The sequence below is a fragment of the Diadema setosum genome, chromosome 10, assembly GCF_964275005.1.
Source record: "Diadema setosum chromosome 10, eeDiaSeto1, whole genome shotgun sequence".
Taxonomy (NCBI): domain Eukaryota; kingdom Metazoa; phylum Echinodermata; class Echinoidea; order Diadematoida; family Diadematidae; genus Diadema; species Diadema setosum.
This window is the reverse complement of record NC_092694.1, coordinates 7854458-7878450: the sequence shown is the minus strand read 5'-3', so window position 1 is coordinate 7878450 and position 23993 is coordinate 7854458. Positions and strand designations below refer to the sequence as shown.

General features: G+C 39.6%; 1 non-coding gene across 1 annotated transcript; it reads left to right on the top strand.

The window, feature by feature from the left end:
• The first annotated feature begins 1738 nt into the window (after positions 1-1738).
• Trnat-cgu (transfer RNA threonine (anticodon CGU)) lies at positions 1739-1811 on the top strand. The gene has a single exon. It is a non-coding gene; the product is annotated as a tRNA-Thr (tRNA).
• The last annotated feature ends 22182 nt before the right edge of the window (positions 1812-23993 follow it).

Sequence of the window (23993 nt, the reverse complement as noted above, 5' to 3'; positions counted from 1 at the left end):
ACAAGATGATGACATGGCAGAGTCACCATAAGAATGCATGAGTTGGGGCTCAAGGAAGCAGAACAAAAGAATAAGGCATGCATAGATTATAGACAGGTGAACTCGCAGGCAAGCGGTGTTGTTATGGAATTACACTGCTATCATTTCTGAAATATGTGAACCTTCTATGTCATCATCCTTGTTCAGTGTAATTTGTTTAAGGTTTTTCAAAGTATTGTTTCTCTGCTCATGAACCACAATAAATTCCACAAATCTATACAGGGAGTTGTCGATTTATGTACTACATGATGTGAAATTATGAAAATCGTCTGGAATGTCCCTTTAATAATAGAGAGTGGCAATATCCCTATAAGGACGATGACATTACAACTTTACTTGGCGATGGAAGGGTCCATCGTCGTTACGTACCATTATTGGTGATTGTGATGGTTGTGGTTGTGTTGGTGTCTGTGTATGTGTGTGTGTGCGTGTGTGTGTGCGTGTGTGTATGTGTGTGTGTGTGTGTGTGCTTGTGTGCACGCCCATGGAGATGGTGTCTCCGGGCTGTCTGACAGCTAAATTCACCCCACTACTCGAAAAGTCTAACAAAGGTCATTCATGCAACTGTTATACAGGGAGGTGGTTCTGTGTTGAGTTAAAAAAACAAGCTCATGTGGGTTTTACCATAGGTTATCATACTCTTCTGGTAGGCTAACCTAGCTGGAAAAATTGGGTCTTGACCCTAACACGTAAAACGTTTGGCAACAATCATTCATTTATCCTATAGTGTAAAGAACAAGTTCAAATTTACGTCGATGTAGGGCAATTTGTCAATCAGTTGCAATGAAAACATCTCGACGGAAGAACTTCATAAATTTGAATAACAAAAGCAGTACCCACTGCATGCTATAAGGATTAGAACCAACACTTGCTGCCGGGCGAAAGCTCGGTGGTCTAGTGGAGATGACGCCTGTCCGGTGATCAGGAGGTCGTAGGTTCGAATCCTGCTCCAGTATGTACGCCCATGATTTTTTTTTATCATGGCTACTACTAAAACACTGATCAATTCAGTGCTTATTTACGTCGATGTAGGGCAATTTGTCAATCAGTTGCAATGAAAACATCTCGACGGAAGAACTTCATAAATTTGAATAACAAAAGCAGTACCCACTGCATGCTATAAGGATTAGAACCAACACTTGCTGTCGTGCGAAAGCTCGGTGGTCTAGTGGAGATGACGCCTGTCCGGTGATCAGGAGGTCGTAGGTTCGAATCCTGCTCCAGTATGTACGCCCATGATTTTTTTATCATGGCTACTACTAAAACACTGATCAATTCAGTGCTTATTTACGTCGATGTAGGGCAATTTGTCAATCAGTTGCAATGAAAACATCTCGACGGAAGAACTTCATAAATTTGAATAACAAAAGCAGTACCCACTGCATGCTATAAGGATTAGAACCAACACTTGCTGTCGGGCGAAAGCTCGGTGGTCTAGTGGAGATGACGCCTGTCCGGTGATCAGGAGGTCGTAGGTTCGAATCCTGCTCGAGTATGTACGCCCATGATTTTTTTTTTTTTTATCATGGCTACTACTAAAACACTGATCAATTCAGTGCTTATTTACGTCGATGTAGGGCAATTTGTCAATCAGTTGCAATGAAAACATCTCGACGGAAGAACTTCATAAATTTGAATAACAAAAGCAGTACCCACTGCATGCTATAAGGATTAGAACCAACACTTGCTGTCGGGCGAAAGCTCGGTGGTCTAGTGGAGATGACGCCTGTCCCGTGATCAGGAGGTCGTAGGTTCGAATCCTGCTCGAGTATGTACGCCCATGATTTTTTTATCATGGCTACTACTAAAACACTGATCAATTCAGTGCTTATTTACGTCGATGTAGGGCAATCTGTCAATCAGTTGCAAAGTTCAAATGGGTTTCAGGAGTAGCCTATAGCTGGTAAAATTGGGTCTTTGAGAGCGTCTGGGGGCTACGCCCCACCACTTAAAGCGTCTGGCAACGGTCATGCATTTATTCTGTAAGTGTAAAAACAAGTTCCAGTGGGTTTCATGGAATTACTTTAATTTTCAGCTAGGCTAGCCTAATTTTGGGGGGTCCTTTTTGTGGCCCTCCTGGCCACACCCACCACCGATGACCAGCCAGACGTGCATTTCCATACTCAGGGGCATATGTACTAAATTGCTATACACATAAAAATTGGTAACCTTTTCAGCTAGGCTGACCCCCGCTGGCTCCCGGACTATCTTGTCACCTGGGTAGCTGCCGTATACACACACACACACACACACACACACACACACACACACACATATATATATATATATATATATATATATATATATATATACTGTCATTATTCATGATATTTTGTATTATTCTCCTGTATTTTAGCGATTCCTGGAAGTAAGTTGGAAAGTGTTCTTAAAGGTGTCTTGAAATTGGTCAACCCACCTCTGTCCAGTCCAACCTAACGTGGTTTAAAATAGGTGGGTGTATACAGTGGCCATAGTGACCGTACGATTGGAGGAAACACTTGTTAAACAAGATTTTTTTTTTCTCGATTTTCTTTTTCCTTCCTGCATTCTCACAATTATTACTGCTCGTAGTATCACCAGTATTTTATCTATCCCTATCACATAGATTACTATCACTAATCCCTGATAGTACGTCCCCTATAACAGCCATCACTACCATCAGCATAATAAACCGAACGTATACTACTGCTCAACGACTGTGGCTGGTAGAAAGATGCTATTCATATAGAAACTTTCTGTATCTTCATTAACATAACCAACGTGATCAAGATATAAGAGTAAAGGAGACAAATTTTTAGGGGAGAGTGTCTTTCTGAAGGTTTACTAGTTTGTTTCCTTTCTTTTGTTTAACACCACTCCGCGAATGAGATAGAGAAAGAGTGCAGGTAAAAAAAAAAAAAAAAAAAAAAAAAAAAAAAAAATCAAAAAATCTGTATCTGCACTCCCTATAAGAAAACAATGACCCTCTTCATTCGTATATAACTCACCTTATCTCTACCAGAGAGCCTCATTATGAACATGACAAAGAGATCATGAAAGAGTGGCAAATGATTTTTTTTAATTGTTCAAATATCATCATGATACAAATCAGATTAAGTAGATTTCATCTCATTAGATGTAATCTAGTAGTTTATGACATATTCCGGTAGGGCCTATATACTGCTTGTGATTGGAAACAACACCACCAAAGGAAACGCAATAAAACGTGTTTATGAGGTCAATACGAGAGCTGAATAATGAATACAGCAATGACAAGATGAGAAACTGTGATCATTTTGACCCTCGAAGTGCAGGACTCTGTGCGTTTGAATATGACTTGTACACAGAACTTTGGTTGTTGCACTGCTGTCAGGAAGAATGCACCGCCATTAAATTATTTCAGTTAATTCAACTCAACATAGGACTTCATCGATAAAACCTGGTGCTTTTACTCCACAAATAGTTGTACTTCTCTTTGATCAACTGGCTGACTTTTTGAGAAATTAACAGTGTTTATTACACATTTGTGTATTATATATTGCAATGTTTACACCGTTTATTATAATGAAACCATTTCCATATGAGAGTAGATAGTAGGTTATAGCAGCTAATGCCTCATTGAGTGTACACTTGCGAACACTGTATAAAAGCAAGACAACATAACCATCAACACGACAAAGAGAATAAGTGCAGAAGTAGACAGAAAGAGAAGAGGGACAAAGAAAGATATACTGTATATATGTATAATATGTGTATGTATATATACATATATACACATTACATATTATATTACACATCAGGTTATTCATATAATAATCGTTCTGTTGGTAGGTCCTGACGAAGGCCCAATGATGGGCCGAAAGCTTGACAAATAAAAGGGAGACTAAGATCGAGAGCAACGTCCCGCCTCAGTCCAATTTCTTTCAACTACATATATACACAAATATATAATATATTGTATATAACAGCTATATATATTCATATACATATATACATTGATATATATATATATATATATATATATATATATATATATATATATTTATATTTGAAGAGTTTGTTTGCAAAAACCGATAAGTCCATATTTGTCAAATGGAGATATTTGCGATTAAAGGTCAAGAAAAACAAAGAGAATAATAAGAAAATTTTTGCTTCTTTTGACCATAACTTCAAAAATATAGCTTTATATGTTCTGATCAATATATCATTTAAAAGGTATTATTTTGTACTTTATGACAAAGACCCTATTTCAAAATCTTCAAAAATGGACTTATCGGTTTTTGCAAACAAACTCTTCATTTATTTATCTCTCTCTTCTCTCGCTCTCCTCATTACGTTGCAATTGATATTGATTAAAGCTTATGAAAGAAACTCACCGGTGATGTCATTCACAGCATTAACAGTGACGAATGAGAATTGCCAACTTAAGAGTGCAAATGTCAGTAGTCGAATCATTCTTGCTATCCTTTTTCCGAGGACGGAAGCTCTACTCCTAATCAATAGATGTCACTCTAAAAGATTGCGTCGATACTCCGATTAAGGCACTTTGCAGCTGCAAATATCAGAACTTCCGCATCAGTATCTGTTGATTTGCATCGCGTCAGCCACTCATGTTATACTGTTCTGTACAGTCTGTACTGCAATTCGCTTTGCACATATGACAATCACAATAGTTATAAGTTCATTGTCGTGTGTCATCATGTGCGGTGATGTGAACAAGTGGGTGCGCTTTTTTCCCCCAAGAGCTATGTGCATATTTTCGCAGCACTCCCGAAAAAAAAAAGGAAACATAAATTTCTTTATATTGATTTCCGTATCGCACTGGGGTTTTTTTTTTCTTCTTCTTTTTTGGACCCGACTTTATACGAGGCGATTGCCTAGGAAATTCCGATTATGCTTACAAAGCCTAGTTTAGTAAGACTTATATATTCGCTTTGTGTTAAAGTTGTTTTCTGTAAAGGCTGCAACATGATATGTGACGATTCAAGTCCTTTCCTTATACATGAATAAGACTTGATTATCTGCTAATAGCAGATGCTTGATAATGAAGAACCGTGTTTATACTGAAGAGGCTATGAAAGAAACTCACCGGTTCATCATCTATGATGTCCAGTAGGAATTCCAAAGGGAAAAATGCAGTGACATCAGTCAATCCATTCCAAATTAATGTAGGGGGAAGAACGTTTAGCACAGGAACGCTGGGTAGAACAGGGATAGGACTGTCTCTTAACACCCCAGCCTTATCCCTTTCTCCTTCACATCCGTAACCATCACAAAGGGGCATTGCTTTTGAGGGGGTTTGAAACAATGCAATTGGATTTACAGGTTACCTGTGGTATGACATTTTTTTTCCAAATATTGCTTTGTATATGTGACCCTTCAAACATTTATCACTTTCACCTTTTATCTTTTGAAAGGATGGTGTTATTGCTTTTATAAGTTCATCCATCCATCCATTCATTCATTCATTCATTCATTCATTCATTCATTCATTTCCATTAAAAAACAACATTTACAACAAAGCAAGATACAATTGCCTCGGTACAACTTATGCATTTTGAATATAGGGATCATAAAACCACACAAGAGGCTTGTTGGAGATGATCCCTACAAACAATCAATACATTTAATCTGAGCAAGTATCAGACAAATTCAAATGATAAAGCAAAGGTGGAAGATACAATGGAAAGAAAAGAGGCAGGTGTGGACACAAAGGATACTTATACTCATAGTTTCAGGTTAGTATCGGTCATGAATCAAATGCACTTAGTGATGTGCAAACTTTCAGTTTAGTTTGATAATCCCTTCATGGTGGTTGTTATGGAGCTTCATGATATATCCTATTCATGTTTGTTCTATTCATTGCATAGGGCACAGCAGGTTGTAATTTCGTATTCGACCAGACTCTTCAAAAGCCTCTTTTGTCAGTACATGATTTTCCAGAGTTAATACTTAATGAAATCTAGATGGGTTTGGAAACTCCGTTTGTATTGATTTATATTTATAATGAGTTTAAGGCATTTCTACGTTTGTAGGTGATTTTCTACTTCGGCGGTTGATATATTGTCCACATTTGTGGGCGTTTCTACGTTTGTGGGTTCAAATACGTGTCACTTTGTTGTACTGTCAATGTTTATTCTTGCGACAAGCCCAGGCCTTGCAATTGATTTAATCTATTCTTCTAACCACGTTAGATTCAACAAGATGTTTCCACAACGGAGATGATTGTTATCAAGAAGGAAAATTTGGACTGCTGTCTCCCACCCCCTCTCGCTCTCTCTCTCTCTTTCTCTCTCTTTCTCTCTCTCTCCTCTTTTGACAAGGGTTAGAAAATGACTGGGGGAAGGTTAGTTAAAGCGTAAAATGGAAATCCTTGGGTGTGGTTCATACGTCGATGTGAAAATTGTTTGTTATGTATATGATATGAGGGTCTATTTAATTTTTTTCTTTGTCACCTTATTTCAGTCTGCATGTTTCCTTGCTGTTATATGTACATGTCAGTTATCATCTACACTCTTATCATTCTTCTTCCTCCCCTTCTTCGTCTTCTGTAGTCTGTCTTTTTCTCCGAAGTATATGATCTCGCTGCTTTGTTACCGTAGGGCTTATATTGCATTATTGCGTTCATTTTGCAACTGGTTGGAAGCCCTTCAAGTGACGCTCAATCTCTTGCTGTTGACACTGGTTTATCACAAGATTCAAGACTCAAGATTCAAGGTTCAAATTTATTTGCATTTTAATGTGTATAAAGAAATTACATACAAGCGCGCGTAGTACAGTAATCCATCACGGGCATTTTTTTTTTTGCAAAAAAAAAAAAACCACCAAAATCATGCTATAATATCATCATCATCATGTAGCCATACATGGCTAATCTGTATATTTCGTGCCTACCTTCAGCTGGTGACCTTGCAATGAAACAAAGTAAATAGATTGCATGAAAATAGTTGCACTCAAGAAATCTGCACAAACAAATGAAAGAAAGCAAGTGGAGTTTTATTTTTCAATGTAAAGATAAACAAATATAACACAGTCATTTATGAGCGAAAAGGAGCTTAAGTGTGCTTTTTTTGGCACTGAAAATCGAAAATGGCAAGTTCAAAAAATAAGCGATATTGCTAAAAAGATTCAGCACGACATATGGATAAGACTTTATATTTATAACATACTTTTTTTCGTGTTTGTAGAAAGGTTTTTTTTTTTTTTTTCTTCTTCTTAGAGTAGATTGTGTATGTCACTACGAGCGAATAGGGACATACATTTCTGACACGTGCAAGTCAAAGCTAAGCCTACATTGTGCATGGATATGTCCACAGAGTTGATTCAAACTATACTGTTGTGAATTCGAGACTGGATATCTGCGCATAGGAGGAAAATTTTGGAATAACTACTATTCGTTCACTGAATATAATTCTTCCTGACTAAAATCCTTTTACCGCTTTTATCCTCTTTCTGTCTATGTACAATGCCAGGGTATGTACTATGAGGTTGTAGACTCGTATTGAAATCAGAGAACGTTGCTCCTCCTAGGTGTGAAAACCCCTGAATTGTCCCTTTTAATCTTGGTCTAAAACACATACACACACACACACACACACACACACGCACACACGCACACACACACACACACACACACTCACACACACACACATACACACACACCACACGCACACACACACACACACACACACACACACACACACACACACACAAACAATTCCTGGCAATGTTGAGGAGATATGTGACCCTGCACCTCAAAACAAACAAAAAGTCGCCAGACATGAATTTTTAGTTATGCCATATTCTGAAAGAGCAGACTTTAAGCTTTAAAATGATGTATCACTCGAATCGAATGGACTCTCCTAATCCTAATCTAAATATTGGAAAGAAAGCACAAACTCAGGATAAGTGTGAACTGAGAAAAGAGGCTCTGAAGTACAGTGTTTATTCAAGCGCTAAAAGGACAAGTTCACCTTATTACACATGTGGGTTGAGTGAATGCAGCAATATTAGTAGAACACATCATTGAGCGTTTGAGGAAAATCGGACAATCCGTTCAAAAGTTATGAATTTTTGAAGTTTCTGCTCACTCATGGCTGCGTGAGAAGACTACTATAGATTGTGATGTCACATGAGTACAACGATATAAAGAAAGAATAAAGAAAATTCAACATATTTTCACTTTTCTCGCATAACAAAAGAACACTTGACTTCTCTCTTTCAGAAGGCAGGGGAATAATATGTGACCCTGCACCTCAAAACAAACAAAAAGTCGCCAGACATGAATATTTAGTTAAGACCATATTCTGAAAGAGTAGACTTTAAGCTTTAAAATGATGTATAACTCAAATCGAATGGACTCTCCTAACCTATCTAAATATTGGAAAGAAAGCACAAACTCAGGAAAAGTGTGAACTGAGAAAAGAGGCTCTGAAGTACAGTGTCTATTCAAGCGCTTAATCTTTACCAAACTGTGCTGGCTGTGCAATGAATGGGACAAAAAACAGGAAGTAAACCACCAGAGTAACAACAATGAAAGGATTATCAGATTAAAATGAAATTAAGCATGCCTCATCAACACATTCTGTCCATAATTAATGACAACTTTCAAAGCAGTAGCACTATCCTTTCAAAAGTTATTAGAGTTGAAAGTGAAGAGTGTGGACAAGGTTTTTCAGAAATGAAAAAGGGATTCTAAAGACACACCTAATCAAACTATTCTACCAAAAATATTCGAGATAAACTGCTAAAAAAACACACTTTCCTGCCCGTTTTATGATACCAAATTTTAGCATAATGTAAAAGAAGACCCGCTCTTTCAGAAAATATGAAAAAGTCAAGTTCGGCTAGTTTGACCCATTTCACTTATTTTCAGTCCTCGCGCAAAATCAGTGTGTGCGACTTTATGTTCGTTTTGAGGTGCACGGTCACATATTACCCTTAACATATGTCAGTAACAAGTCTAAGAAATGTGCACTTTCTTCAAAAAGTAAAGTTTTGTGAAATTCTCTTTTTATTTTCTTCATATGGTTGTACGCATATGACATCATACACTGTAGTAGTCTTCTCATCCAGCAGTGACTACGCAGACACTTTAAAAAAATCATAACTTTTGAACGGATTGTCCGATTTTCCCCAAACTTTCATTGATGTGTTCTATTGATATTGCTGCATTCACTCAGTCCACATGTTTATGAAGGTGGACTTGTCCTTTAATCTGTAACGAAATTTTGGTATGGAGAGAGCGATTGGTATACTGAGGGTACTTAGTTTCCGTTCCTCGTTTACTCTCCTCAAAATCCGTTATGTGGTTGGTAAGCGTGCCTACTGGTAGCCAGTGTACTGGAAATCATGTAATTAATTGTAAGCTATTGCGGAACAAGAAATACTAGAGTCACAAGTCACAAAGACCACAGGAGGCATCATATGGAGTTTGTCCAATTTATTTGTGAAGAAAGTTATGTCCACCACGAAAACTACAACGAAAGACTTATGATCTACATGCTGAAACTCCTAAACGAACAAGCTCTTCAACTTGGCATAAACAAGTCTATTTATACTGAGTTCGCCTGTTAGCGGCCGCGAGAGTGGCCTTCCTGTGAGCAAGCAATCTGACCTTACGGACAGCTGTCGCCGTCCATCACTACGAGGACGAGGGCGTGTCCTTACGCGTCCCTGTCCTCACACGACCCTGTCCTTAGCTGGGGTCGCATGCGGACGCGTCCTCTCGTTACGTAATACCGAGGTCGCATGCGGCATCCTTGCTTTTTACGACACGAGGCCACTGCTCGCGGACGCGCAGGCTGCAGGGTCAGAGAAATCACGAGGGAAGGTGAGATGAAAGTGCAAGCAAGCAGAAATGAAAAGATAGCGTGGGGGAGAAATAATAGTCAGCAGAAAACGAGGAGGGCTACAGGCAGTTGAGACAAGTAAAATTTACGAGAGGACATTTCGAGGAGAAAGTAGCAAGGATCGTACGAGGACAGAGGCCGATCGCGAGCAAGGACGAAAAGAACAAGGATAGAGGGAGGACGAGAAGCAAGGATAGAGCGAGGACGAGAAGCAATGCCTGATATAGAACTCAGTTTACTTTCAATATAAATTTAAATGTAATTCTATACAACAATACATAAAAATAAATGAATATATATGGAATATACAGAACATACGATGTAAATGCTATATCATGAATTATGTCTCAACAGAATTCGTAACAAATCTTTACGAAACCGTGCTGGCTGTGCGATGAATGGGACAAAAAACAGGAAGTAAACCACAAGAGTAACAACAATGAAGGGATTATCAAATTAAACTGAAATTAAACATGCCTCATTAACACATTCTGTCAATAATTAATGTCAACTTTCAAAGCAGTGGCAATATCCTTTCAAAAGTTATTCTGTTTGTTTTGTGATGCAGGTTCACATTTACCATAAAGGGGGGGGGGGAGGAGGAGGCACACAATGTTTTACCCCTACGAGATTTTTCATTGCCACTCCTTCGCCCTTAATTCAATTTCAATTAAATTTTGTGACTTATCCTAAAACTCAATTGCAAAAATTTTGATATGAAATTTAGCTACATATGTGACCGTGCAACTCAAAACGAACATAAAGTCGCACACACTGATTTTGCGTAAGGACTGAAAATAAGTGAAATGGGTCAACCTAGCCGAACTTGATTTTTCATATTTTCTGAAAGAGCGGGTCTTCTTTTACATTATGCTAAAATTTGGTATCATAAAACAGGCAGGAAAGTGTGTTTTTTAGCAGTTTATCTTGAACATTTTTGGTAGAATAGTGTGATTAGGTGTGTCTTTAGAATCCCTTTTTTTCATTTCTGAAAAACTTTGTCCACACTCTTCACTTTCAACTCTAATAACTTTTGAAAGGATAGCGCTACTGCTTTAAAAGTTGGCATTAATTGTGGACAGAATGTGTTAATAAGGCATGCTTAATTTTAGTTTAATCTGATAATCCCTTCATTGTTGTTACTCTGGTGGTTTACTTCCTGTTTTTTGTCCCATTCATCGCACAGCCAGCACGGTTTGGCTTGAATAGACACTGTACTTCAGAGACTCTTTTCTCAGTTCACACTTTTCCTGAGTTTGTGCTTTCTTTCCAATATTTAGATAGGTTAGGAGAGTCCATTTGATTTGAGTTATACATCATTTTAAAGCTTAAAGTCTGCTTTTTCTGAATATGGTGTTAACTAAAAATTCATGTCTGGCGACTTTTTGTTTGTTTTGAGGTGCAGGGTCACATATGATATTGTCTGTTGCCATGGCAACCTTAAACTGACAACCATGTCAGTCAGACTTTGCGTATTTTATTTTTTTCTGTTCCAATTTCAATCAACAATACAATTGGGCATGAAAAAGGCGTTTCTCGGCTACAATTTGCGGGAAAAAATGGGAAAAGGTTAACGTAACTAGCTAACTAGTAACTAGATTGTTTTTGGGAGAGTGTAATGATAAAGTTTTATTGGTTTGTTTTCTTACTTTATTGGAAGCACCATTCTCCGCGAATAAGATGGAAAGATCGAGTACCGGCAAAAATTAAAATCTCCCACGAAGAAACAACAAAAATTCCCTTCAATTCAGAATCTCATTACTTGCTTGATATTTCCCCTCAGGCAACGGCGTAAATCCGTACTGAGGAGTGGGGGGGGGGGGGGGGGATGGTCACCATCACCACGATCACAAGCCCACAACCGGACCGGCACAGCCTTGGGGGGGGGGGGGAGCTTTGTGCCCCCTCCCCCCCCCCCCCCACACACACACACTTTACAGGGATCGGATGTCCCACTCTTTTGCAGAAATATAAAGTGGGAGGAGAATGGCAGCAAAAATATGAAGACTTTTTGTTCTTGTTGTTGCTTTTTTTTTGCTTGTCAGATGACTTGCGGCGGAAAATCAGTTTGTTTTTGAAATATCTGTGAGAGGGAGCGGAGCGACCGAACGGGGGGAGGGTGTGTGTATGGGGGGGGGGGTGTATCCCTCTCCCACACGAGGAAGATTTTGCATTTTAAGACCTGAAATTCAGCGATCTGGTGCACACGTTTGGTGAAATTTTTATGTTTTTTTTTCTTAAAAAAACCCAATAGAAAATGAAATACATGTATTCACAATATATTATTGTATGACTAAATCGTGGTATTTCAGCTCTTGCTCCGCCTGTGCGACATCACTGCGAAGGCCTACTAAATAGCGGGGCCTATCACCGACGTAGACAGGATTTGATCGCCACCGTTGCATTCATCACTTATTCAGTCACAATAATGCACTAATTCATGACTGTGCACATGCTACATCTAGAGTACTGTGCAACAATTTCATAAACACCGGCATTGTTCTATGTATGATACACACGTGTGCATACGTACACACATAAATGTACATGTATATACAACGATGATACATATACATGTAGGCAATGCACACAAAGTTGGATTACCTGTCTATAGCGGCCACCTGTCTATAACGGCCACTTTTTCCGTATCCCTTGGATGGCCGCTATAGACAGGTTTGACTGTATTCACAATATATTATTGAATGACTAAATCGTGGTATTTCAGCTCTTGCTCCGCCTGTGCGACATCACTGCGAAGGCCTACTAAATAGTGGGGCCTATCACCGGCGTAGACAGGATTTGATCTTAGGGGGAGCGGTTATGAGATTGTGAGGGAGCGAAGCAAGAAAGGGGGGGGGGAGGGTATGGTAGGGGGGTTTTCCCCTCCCACGGTGAAATCTTTTTACATTGAAAATTTTGACATTTTACGGTCCAAAAACTGCCGTTTGTAACTATATTTTTTCGCTTGGGAAATTAAGGGGGCGTATCGGGCGAAAACTGCTGGCAATTACTGGCTGCAACGTCAGGAGAATGGTATAATGATTAAATGCGAGCGAGCAAAGCGAGCGAGCTTCAAAATTTTGACATTTTACAGTCCCAAAACTGTCGTTTGTAGCTATATTCTTCGCTTTGGAAATAAAGGGGGGTCGCACCGGGCGCAACTGCTGTCAGTCACTGGCAGCAACATCAGGAAAATGGCATAGTGGTTAAATGCGAGCGAGCGGAGCGAGCGAGCTTTAAAACTTTGACATTTTACACTCCAAAAACTGCCGTTTGTGGCTATATTTTTCGCTTTTGTTTGTCCCCACTTTTATGGGGGAACCATTCCCCCCCCCCCCATCGACGCCTCTGCATATGATATGCTGCACACTCTTTGATAAATTAGGGAAATATACGTCAATCTCAAAAGTGTACAAAGTCTATCGAAAGGGATCCTGTATAGCGGAGCTTTTGCATGTTTAAGATTGCAATACAACTATCTGGTGCATAGTTCTGGCGATATTTGGACAATTTTCCATTAAGAAGGTTCGAGATTTGTCCTCATCTCGGGAATTGCTTGGGGGATAAATGATTTGTCTGCCTAAACACTTCCGTAGGGGCGGGCAGATGCCCCTTTGCCCCCCCCCCCCCCCCCCCCCCGAGATAGATTCGACGCCCCTGATCTTCCCTGGGTATGCCCATAGATGCATCCTGACTGAGTCACCATTCACTGTCGTTTCTCAGGAATGATTCAGGAAATGGAGGGGGTTCAATTATGGCGATATAGTTTTTTTTATTGCTTGTTTGTTTGTTTGTTTTCGTACATATTTTGCAGATGGTCTCAAGTTACTCGCGTCATAGCATGTTTACATGTAGGCCTATACTATGTGACGTTGTCAACGTCTGAGCCATACCTTACATTGTACAGTATCGTCGGCCTCATGCCAAAAGGGCACTAATAGTGTACAAAGTCTATGGTGTTAAGGCCCTTTTGGCATAAGGCCGACGGTTATGTCGATGTTACTTTCTTCGCGAGCGAGCGAAGCGAGCGAGCGCTTGAGAAAATTATGTATACATTTTCCTACAAGATAGAATACTGTTCAGCTCTGTTACCTGTCTGAAGGCCGGCGTACAAACGTCACGCAATATGCCAAAATTGATTAATCACATTTCTGCTTGCTCCATTTTTTTTTCAAAATTCAGGGGGGGGGGATGATTGTACAGGCCATCCCCCCTCCTCCATTTCAGGGGGGGGGGGGATATATCCCCCCCCCCCCCGGGATATACGCCCATGCCCTCAGGAAGATAATGGATAAATGAATTACGGGTAAACCGAGAGAAAAGAAAAGAGAAAAGAGTGGTAAGGAATTTGGGTATTTGTTTGAACTTCATCATGCTACACATTTGATCAATTAAATTTCAGCTATTATAATGCAATATCATAGTTAAGACATATTCCAGTATACTGCTTGTGGTAAGAAATCACAACATCATCAAAAGGAGTGCAAAGGAGATTAAAGTTCTTGAGAGCAACTCACCGGTGATATCATCCACAGCGTTAACAGTGACTTGTATATAAGAATTGCGAACTTAAAAGTGCAAATGTCAGTAGTCGAATCATTCTTGCTAGCCTTTTTCGAGCGCGAGAGCTCAACTCGGAACCGACACAGACCGATAGATGTGACTCTATGACCCCGTTTACAGTGCGGGGCCGGTCTTGGCCGCGGCCGAGCCTGGCCTCAATTGCGCGGCCGAGCCTCGCAATTTTGTCCGTTTACACTGCTGGGCTCGGCCGCGCTTTTAATTCAAACCTTTCAATATTTTGTCGTAGTGGCGCTCTGCTTGTAAACAAACGCAATTTGGTATAGTCTGGTTTTCAGACCCTTTGCCAACTGGATTCCGTGGCGACGAAGTCGCCGTTCGGGCAAAGGCCTTCGCCGAAGGAAAAATCCTTTGCAGGACAAAAGCACCTTAAACTATACTAGTTTTCCACGTTGAGGGGGTTTATATCGTGAATAGCGAAATAGTACGGGCAGAGGGTCTGGAAGCCAGACTAAAATTGGCCGCGCATTTGGCCCAGTTTGCGTTTACACCAAGAAGAGGCCGGGCTCGGCCGCGGCTCGGCCACGGCCGAGACCACCTCCAGAGTGAGGCCAAATGCGAGGCCAATTTTGACCTCGCATTTGGCCTTTTGCGCGTTTACACTGAAGCGGGGCTGGGCTCGGCCGCGGCTCGGCCGCGGCCGAGCCTCGCACTGTAAACTCATCAGAGTAAAATCGCATGAATGAACAGAAAGCCGCCTCTATCCGGAATACTAGTAGCAAAACCAACGTGCGTTCCCTACCTTCGCGCGCATGTAGACGGCCTAGTGTGCGTACGGCGGTGGATGGTGGCATTTCGGCCATTGCTCACCACTTGATGAACAACCAAGAGTGCGCCGAACAATACTGTCCATCTTGGTTTAAGGTTGTCAGCCGAGCGAGAAGTTTCACGCATCTGCGCATGCTCGAAGCAGTATACATCCAATTCACGGACACCATTCTGTGCCGCCAGAAAGAGTTCGTAAGTACACTTGCATTATTTTAGTATTTTAGCATTAACCAACCAAACGGCTGGCAGCAAGGCTAATTTGTTTACCTTGACAGCCAATCACAGTTCGCCATTTCGCCCTTATGGTTCCTTAGCTTCCAGTACGTATTGTTTCGTTTCTGGCTTTCTGTTCATTCATGCGATTTTACTCTGATGAGTGCATGTCGAAAAGCTTCAGTATGTGTGTGTTGTATGCCATTTTCAAGAACAGTGTTTATATTATACTGAAGAGGCTATGAAAGAAACTCACCATAGTTTATCATTTCATGAAGTCCAGTAGGAATTCCAAAGAGAAAAATGCGGTGACAACAGTCCATCAATTCCAAATGGTGGGGAAGAACGATTAGCACAGGAACCCTGCGCAGAACAGGGATATAGGACTGTCTCTTAACACCCCAGCTTTATCCCTTCCTCCTTCCCATCTATAACCATCTTATGTGGACATTACTTTTAGGGAGTTTGAAATAGTGCAGTTTTATTTATAGGTTACCTGTGGTAAAACAGTTTTTCAAATATTACTTTGGATATATGACCCTCCAAACACTTATTACTTTCACCTTTAAACTTTTGCAAGGATGGGTTTATTGCCTTGTAAGTTCTTTCATTCATCCATTCGTTCATTCATTCATTCATGCATTCATTCATCCAATCATTCATTCATTCATTCATTTATTCATTCATTCATTCATTCATTCATTTCTATTACAAATAAATAACATTTACGACATATCACAATATAATTGCCTGGGTAGAATTTATGCATTTTGAATGGAGTGATCATAAAACCACACAAGAGGCTTGCTGGCAATGATCCCTACAAACAATCATTATATTTCATCTCAGCAATAATTATCAGACAAATTCAAATGATAAAACAAAGGTGGAAAGTGCAATTGAAAGAGAATAAAAGAGGTAGATGTGGACACAATGCATACTTATACTTCAGGTTTCAGGCTAGTATCGGCCATGAATATAATGCACTTAGTGATGTGCAAACTTTCAGTTTAGTTTGCTAATCTCTTCATCGTGGTTGCCATTGAGCTTACTCAGTTACTAGTATATCATGTTCACGTTTGTTCTATTCATTGCGTAGAGCACAGCAAGTTGTCGTATTCGACCAGCAGACTCTTTAAAAGCCTCTTTCGTCAGTACACGATTTTCCAAAGTTCATACTTAATGAAATCTAGATGGGTTTGGAAACTCCGTTTGCATTGAATGATTACACTGTAAAAACATCGGTGTTAGATTTAACACCATGGGTGTTGAATTGAACACCGATCAAGTGTTAATAGAGGACCACACCCACAGGTGTAGAAAATGTACTGTGATAGTGTTGAAAAGTGTTCACCTGACACTTCGTGGTGTTAAGTTGACACTGTCCCTTGTGATATTTTGACACTGTACTGGTGTTAATTCATAAATGACACCACATGGTGTTGATTTGATTTTGTTGGTGTTAATATCAATGATTTTACACCTGTCCAGCTTCAATAAGAGACCACACCAGCTGGTGTTACTGTGGTGTACATTTATTTTCTCATTTTTTCAATCTAGTGTTTTAATGTAAAATTCTTGATCGTCTTGTTAAAAAGAAAAATCAACAAGAAGTGCAGTTACTAAGAAACTCTACAAAAAACAGTTTTATATTTGGAAATGACACCCGGAGGTGTTAATTTAACACCATAAATGAGCACCGAAAATTTAACACCAGCTCGGTGTTCACTATTTAACCCCGGACTTTTTTGCAGTGTATTATCAAGAAGGAAGATTTGGACTGCTATCTCCCCCCCCCCCCCCCCCCCTCTCTCCCTCTTTTGACAAGGGTTAGGAAATTACTCGGGGAGGGTTAGTTAAGCGTAAAATGGAAATCCTTGGGTGTAGTACGTCGATGTGAAAATTGGTTGTGTAATTAATGTGTATGATAATTATTATGATATGAGGGCCTATATAGTCTTTTTCTTTGTCACCTTATTTCAGTCTGCATGTTTCCTCGCTGTTTATTGCGTTCATACTTGAAGCCCTTCAAGTGACGCTAAATCTCATGGATGCTGTTGACCACAAGATTCAAGACTCAAAATTCAAGATTCAAATTTATTGTCATTTCCATTAAATATGAAGAAATTATATACAAGCGCGCTTATTAATTCAACAAGGCGTAGGGGCAATTTTTCTGCAAAGTGGGCGTTTCTACATTATTTTCATCTGAGCAGTTATCAGACATATTCAAATGATTAAACAAATGCGGGAGATACAAAGAAGCAGGGGTGGACACAATGCATACTTATAGTTTCAGGTTAGTATCGGTCATGGATATAATGCACTTAGTGACGTGAAAAGTTTCAGTTCGGTTTGCTAATTCCTTCATATCGGTTGCCATGGAGCTTCATATCCTGTTTACGTTTGTTCCATTCACTGCATAGAGCACAGCAGGTTGTAATTACGAATTCGACCAGACTGTTGAAAGGCCTCTTTGGCAGTGCACGATTTTCCAGAGTTAATACTTAATTGAATCTGGATGGGTTTGGAAACCCCGTTTGTATTGAATTATATTTATGTCATTCTAAGCAGGGCTCCACACTATCGTTTATTTTTGGTGGCCCAAAAGCAAACAACCGACCTTTTTTGGTGGCATGATCAGGCCACCAAATTTTTCATATCTGAAATTTTGGTGGCCCGACGTGCGTTTTTGGTGGCCCCGGGCCACCGGGCCACCCTTAGTGTCGAGCCCTGTTTTAAGGCATTTCTATATTTGGTATTTTGTAGGCGATTTCCTACCTTGATGGTTGATGTACTTTCTACATTTTATGGGTGTTTATACGTTTGTAGGTTCAATACATGTCCCTTTGTTATAGTGTCAATGTTAAATATTGCGACAGGCCCAGGCCTTGCAGTTGATTTGATCTACTTCTAATTATGTTGAATTCAACAAGATGTTTCCGCAACGGATGCAAGTATTATCAAGAAGGAAGATTTGGACTGCTGTTCCCTCTCTCTCTCTCTCTCTCTCTCTTACTCCTTTGACAAGGGTCAGAGGGTTAGTTAAGCGTAAAATGGAAATCCGTGGCTGTGGTTCATACGTCGATGTGAAAATTGCTTGCTATGTATATGATATGAGGGTCTATACTTTTTTCCTTGTCACCTTATTTCAGTCTGCATGTTTCCTTGCTGTTATGTACATGTCAGTTGTCATCTACACTCTTATCATTCTTCTTCCTCCCCTTCTTCGTCTTCTGTTACTACATACAATCAACCGACACTTTTTGTGACATGGACCAATACACACAGAAGATTAGTCCAAATTGAAATAACACGATGTGTATTTAAAGTCATCTGTTATTGACACAAAAACATATCTTTGCTTAATTTGTTGGCAGACATAGTACACACACGCACACACTCGCACATTCATCCTTGGTATACAGAGAAAAAGAGATGAGAAAAAAGAAAGGTAGAGGAAGAAAGGAGTAGTAGAGCAGATAAGCCGAAGAATTGTGCAAAATTTGACTAAAGCATGAAACTTTCACCATTGTTAGTACATGCTATAAGATTAATTTTAAGATCGGGAGGTAAGTCTGAATTGACCTCTGATGACCTCTAGAGGTCAATGACCTCAAAATCTAAGAAAATTGATATTTTGCGTCATTGGTTAATGATAAACACAGTAATGATGTACTAAAACTTAATATTTGTCACAGTGAAATTGTCTTTATGTTCCACAGAGCCCTGACAGGTTTCTACCTTTGACCTTTGATGACCTCCAGAGGTCAATGACCTCAAAATGTCAGAAAATTGATATTTTGCATCATTGGTTAATGATAAAACACAGTAATGATGTACTAAAACTTAATTTTTGTCACAGTGAAATTGTCTTTATATTCCACAGAGCCCTGACAGGTTTCTATCTTTGACCTCTGATGACCTTCAGAGGTCAATGACCTCAAAATGTCAGAAAATTGATATTTCAATGCGTCACTCATAACTGAAACACGATAATTATGTACTAAAAACTAATTTTTGTAAGAGGAATTGCCTCAATGTTCCACTGAGCCTTTCGAGTCAGATTTCTACCTTTGACCTCTGATGACCTCAGATGACCTATGATGAGGCCAATGACCTCAAAATGTCAGAACATTGATATTTGGTGCAATTGGTTGATGACAAACATGATTTAGATGTTATATTCATTTGTATTACAATTGAATTGTTTTCCTATTCCACAGAGCAAGATAAATTACTCACGTGTCTCTACCTTTGACCTCTGAGGAAGGTGACAGGTCAATGACCTCAAAATATCAGAATATTGATATTCTATGTATAGTCAATGGTCAACTTTGTAATACCCGATGTACAATCATTTATGCTATAATAGAAGAATCTTGTCATTCCATGGAACATTGGTCATTAGCCTGTGCATTATATCCAACTTTGACCTCTCAGGACAATGAGAGGTCACTGAGGTCACATGTGTAGGCTTACCTGTATTGATGTTTGGCTTCATTGGTGTAATCGTAAATGCTTAATCATGTACAAATCACGCACTGATGTTTTGATCAAAGTATGTATGCATATTCCACAGAGCATTGGTTTATAGTAATAGGTCTCTGAAATGTGAGAGGTCAATTACTTCAGAAATAAGCTTAAGTTTCTTGAGTGATGGCAGTGACCTCAAATACAACTGTTATGTTTGGGTTAGTTATGTAGACTTGCAAATATAGGCAAATATGGCCATTATCTCGAAACTCGAGGAAAACAAGGCCCACGAGACTGATATACAGAGTGTTTAATCTATTCAGTGTAAGTCTCAAAGATCTTTTCCCCCATGTGTCGGACTCATTATGGGACTGGTTTGCCTAAGTGTCAAGCTCATGGGCAATATTTGCATAGTTTCCAGCTGGTGGGCTTGTATTGGCCAGTGTAAAGCTGGTGGGTTGTTACAGTATGACTGCGATGAATGACTCATGGTCCTGGAGTATACAGTCCACAGCTGCGACATCATGGACCATCTTGAAAACTTCGACATACTGTGAGGCCCAACATGCATTCCACATGAAGCAATCCTGTGTATTTGCAACTAGCTATTGCCATCCGAGACCTACCCAGGGAATAGATAAGCATTCATGGCAAACCATGGAGAAAGCGGATTGTGCAAAATATTTTGGAGTTCCAATAGGAGGCTCAGCTGGAATCAAATCGCCACAGCAGCTTAAAAAGGTTATACTTCAACCAAAGACTCTCTCCAGACGAAGATACGAGTATCATAAAGTTCAGGTGTTTTGCTACTCCATGCCGCTCAGGACTGTCCTGGAATATGCATGCATCATCTGGGATCCATTCACCCAGGTGAAACATCATGAAGTTTGGAATGATCCAGAGAAGATATGCACTCTTTAGCTGCAATGACCATCATATGCAAAAACAAGCAGTGTTACAGCCACACTTGAAAAACAAAACAAAGCAAAACAAAACAAAACTACAATGGCAATCCCTGTAAGAAAGTACAGCTCAGGCAAATTCAGCGATGATGTTCTGCATCAAGAACCCCACAATATTCACTCCGCAGGAAGTTGTGGCTCTATTGCTGCATTCTTCAAAAAGGGCAAAATGACCAAAAATGTCAGGCATCATTTGCAAGAACACAAAGTAGGCCTACTCCCAAAAAAGGTGGCGGCTACTCTCGGCCACTGTCTCTTGTATCTCTTTGAAACACTTCAGGAGAGAGATACTCAATATTCAGCTCTGTTATTAAAGATACATATGTCTCTCTTTTTGTTTTTGCATTTGTTTGTTGTTTTTTGCTTCATATAGCTCTTTGGATACCTTCTTTAACCAATTAAGAAAAGGCTCCATGGCAGAATATTACAAGATTACACAGTATAATGAAGAAGAAGAAGAAGAAGAAGAAGAAGAAGGAGAATAGGAAACGAGATCTGCTGTCAATGATGCAGAGCCAATACCAATCAGTTCCATGGCAGATCTTAGTCGGCACTGCAAAGGTTTGGATGTCTCTCTCTGTTGACAAAGGATATTCTAAAGCTCCAAGTAAGTCCATGGGGTGGTTTACATTGTCTGGGCATAGAGGGTTGGGTTGGGTATATGAGGATATGATGCTTTGCTATTACAATTAGGTCTGAGATATCTATTTTTTATGTTTGTTTTGACCATCCCGCATGGATCTCCAACGAAAAGGAATGATAATGTGTTAACCCAGCCGCCACCGTGTTTTTTCAATAGATTTTGATATTACAGTGTAGTTGAGAAAAAAAGTAACCGCTCATTGTCCTAGATGGAAGTCAAAATTGAACTGTGTGTGGAATACTCTGCATACAATTTTGGACACACACACACACACACACACACACACAAAATGAATTTTTTTAAATATAATTATTATTTCATAAGCAGCTGGCCATTACAAAGCAATGGGACCAGACATCAATATTCTTACATTTTGATGCATATCTTTCAATATCCTCCAGGGGTCAGAGGATCATCGCTAATGTTCATGTGAAATGAGTACACGCCTTTTGAATTGCTCACTTTTATTGCTATAGAAATACACAATATGTGCATCATGTCAATCATTAAATATTGTATCAGTTTCATTTTCAGTCTTAGATTATTTTTTCTATGTACAAATAAAATCGTGGCAAAGTAAACAACTTTCACATCAAAATATAAACGAGAATACTAAAAAAGAAATAGATGTAATAACGTGCAAGGCAAATACCAGGCCTACATCATCTTAAGGTATACAGGTGAAGGAAATCACCTTATTGATAAACAATTAACTTGACTGGGATAGCGACCACTGAACAATATTGTTTCTTAAAACTCTCTCTTCTTTTCAACAAGTGGAATAAAACACATGCACATACCGGGGCATCAGTTTGGAGGAGGGGTGGGGTGGTGGCAGGGATAGTTGACCCCCACCCCATTAAATTCTGAGATGTGGACTATGTTTTGTTGTTGTTAGTTTTTGTTGTTTTTTGTTTTTTTGCTTTTTAGACAGAAAACTGCCCAAGTTTTTCACTTTAAGTGTGCATCGGATTGTCAAAATTTAATTCTGAAATGCAAAATCTCCCTTCTGTGAGAGGGGATATCTCCTTTCGATAGACTCCTTCCCCCTGCTTGGTTCCTTCCACAGAGGATATAACATACTTTGGAGAATGATAATTTCCCTTATTCTATGAAAAATGTTTTTAACAGATATTTTTATTTGAATTCCAAAGATGAAAAGGCTTTCCTATATATGCACGATTGTTCATTCTGGAGGGCAAGAGGCATTTGCCCCGCCTCCCGAGAAAATATGGGAGGGGGAATGATGGGGACATAAAACTTTGCCTCCAAGTATTTCCTGAGATTGAGATTTTTTTTCGTCACTTTTTTGACAGAAAATGAATTGTCACTGAACATTTCAGCTATACTGTATGCACCAGATTAAAAGGCAGAATCTCCTTTGCATACCCCCTCCCCACACTATCTTTCGTTATGTCCCCTTCCATATACGCTCAGTGCTTTTGTCCCATTTTTTGTTCTATATCATCACAAAGTATGTACTAGATCTTTAATTTCAGTTCCGACATATTAAAGAAAATCCCTCTTGTTGGAGGGGGTAGTGTATCTTTCAATTAACAATCCCTCCTCGGTTTCTACCCTTAGATTTGGTACACTCCTTTTACTGATAATTTCCCAAATATTCCATCATAAATGTGTATACTAGATTTTTTTTTTTTTACATTTCTATTCTTACTGCAAAGACTCCCTCGCATGGGAAGGATTGGGGGACAGCCCCTTTCATGCCCTCCTCTCGCTGTATCAACCTCTCCTCCATGCATTGATTATGGCTACACATTTGGGTATGGACTTTTTTTTTTCAAAATGGTAGTTCAACCAAGAGTGGCCCGAGATCATTGAATTGCAAACAAAAGAATGCAAAAGCTCCATAATGTGGGAGGGGGATACCTCCACCCACATCCTTCTGTCGATTGGTCTTCCTCCATAGATGGCTGACTTACTACACCTTTTTGATACAATTTCGAGGTATTCCTTCAAAAGTGCCTGTGTGCCAGGTCGTTGAATCTCATTTCTCAAAATACAAGAGCTCTGTCGAATGGGAGTGGAATACCCTACCCTCGCCAACGCTGCGCTTGCTGGGTTCCCATCCATATAGACTTGGTACACCTTGGTGATCCATAATTTTCCAAATATTCCCCAAAACGTATGCATCAGATTCTTAAAAAAAAAAAATCAAAAAAAAAAAAAAACTTCGTCTTTGGGAGGAGGGTAGGTGAGATGCGCCCACACCCCATCAACTTCCGTATAAGTGATGACGCACACATTAAACAAGAGCTACACTGAATCACTGATTTCAGGTCTAAACCTGCAAAAATCCAATCCCCCACCCACATCCTCCCCCTCCCCCTCCGCTTCATTCCTTTGAACCATGAACTTATGCTTTTACATATTTTCCAAGTTCCCCCCCCCCTCCACGTGAAAACAGATCGACACCCCTTGCTCTGTGCACATACCCGACTTAGATATTTACCTGAAAAGTTC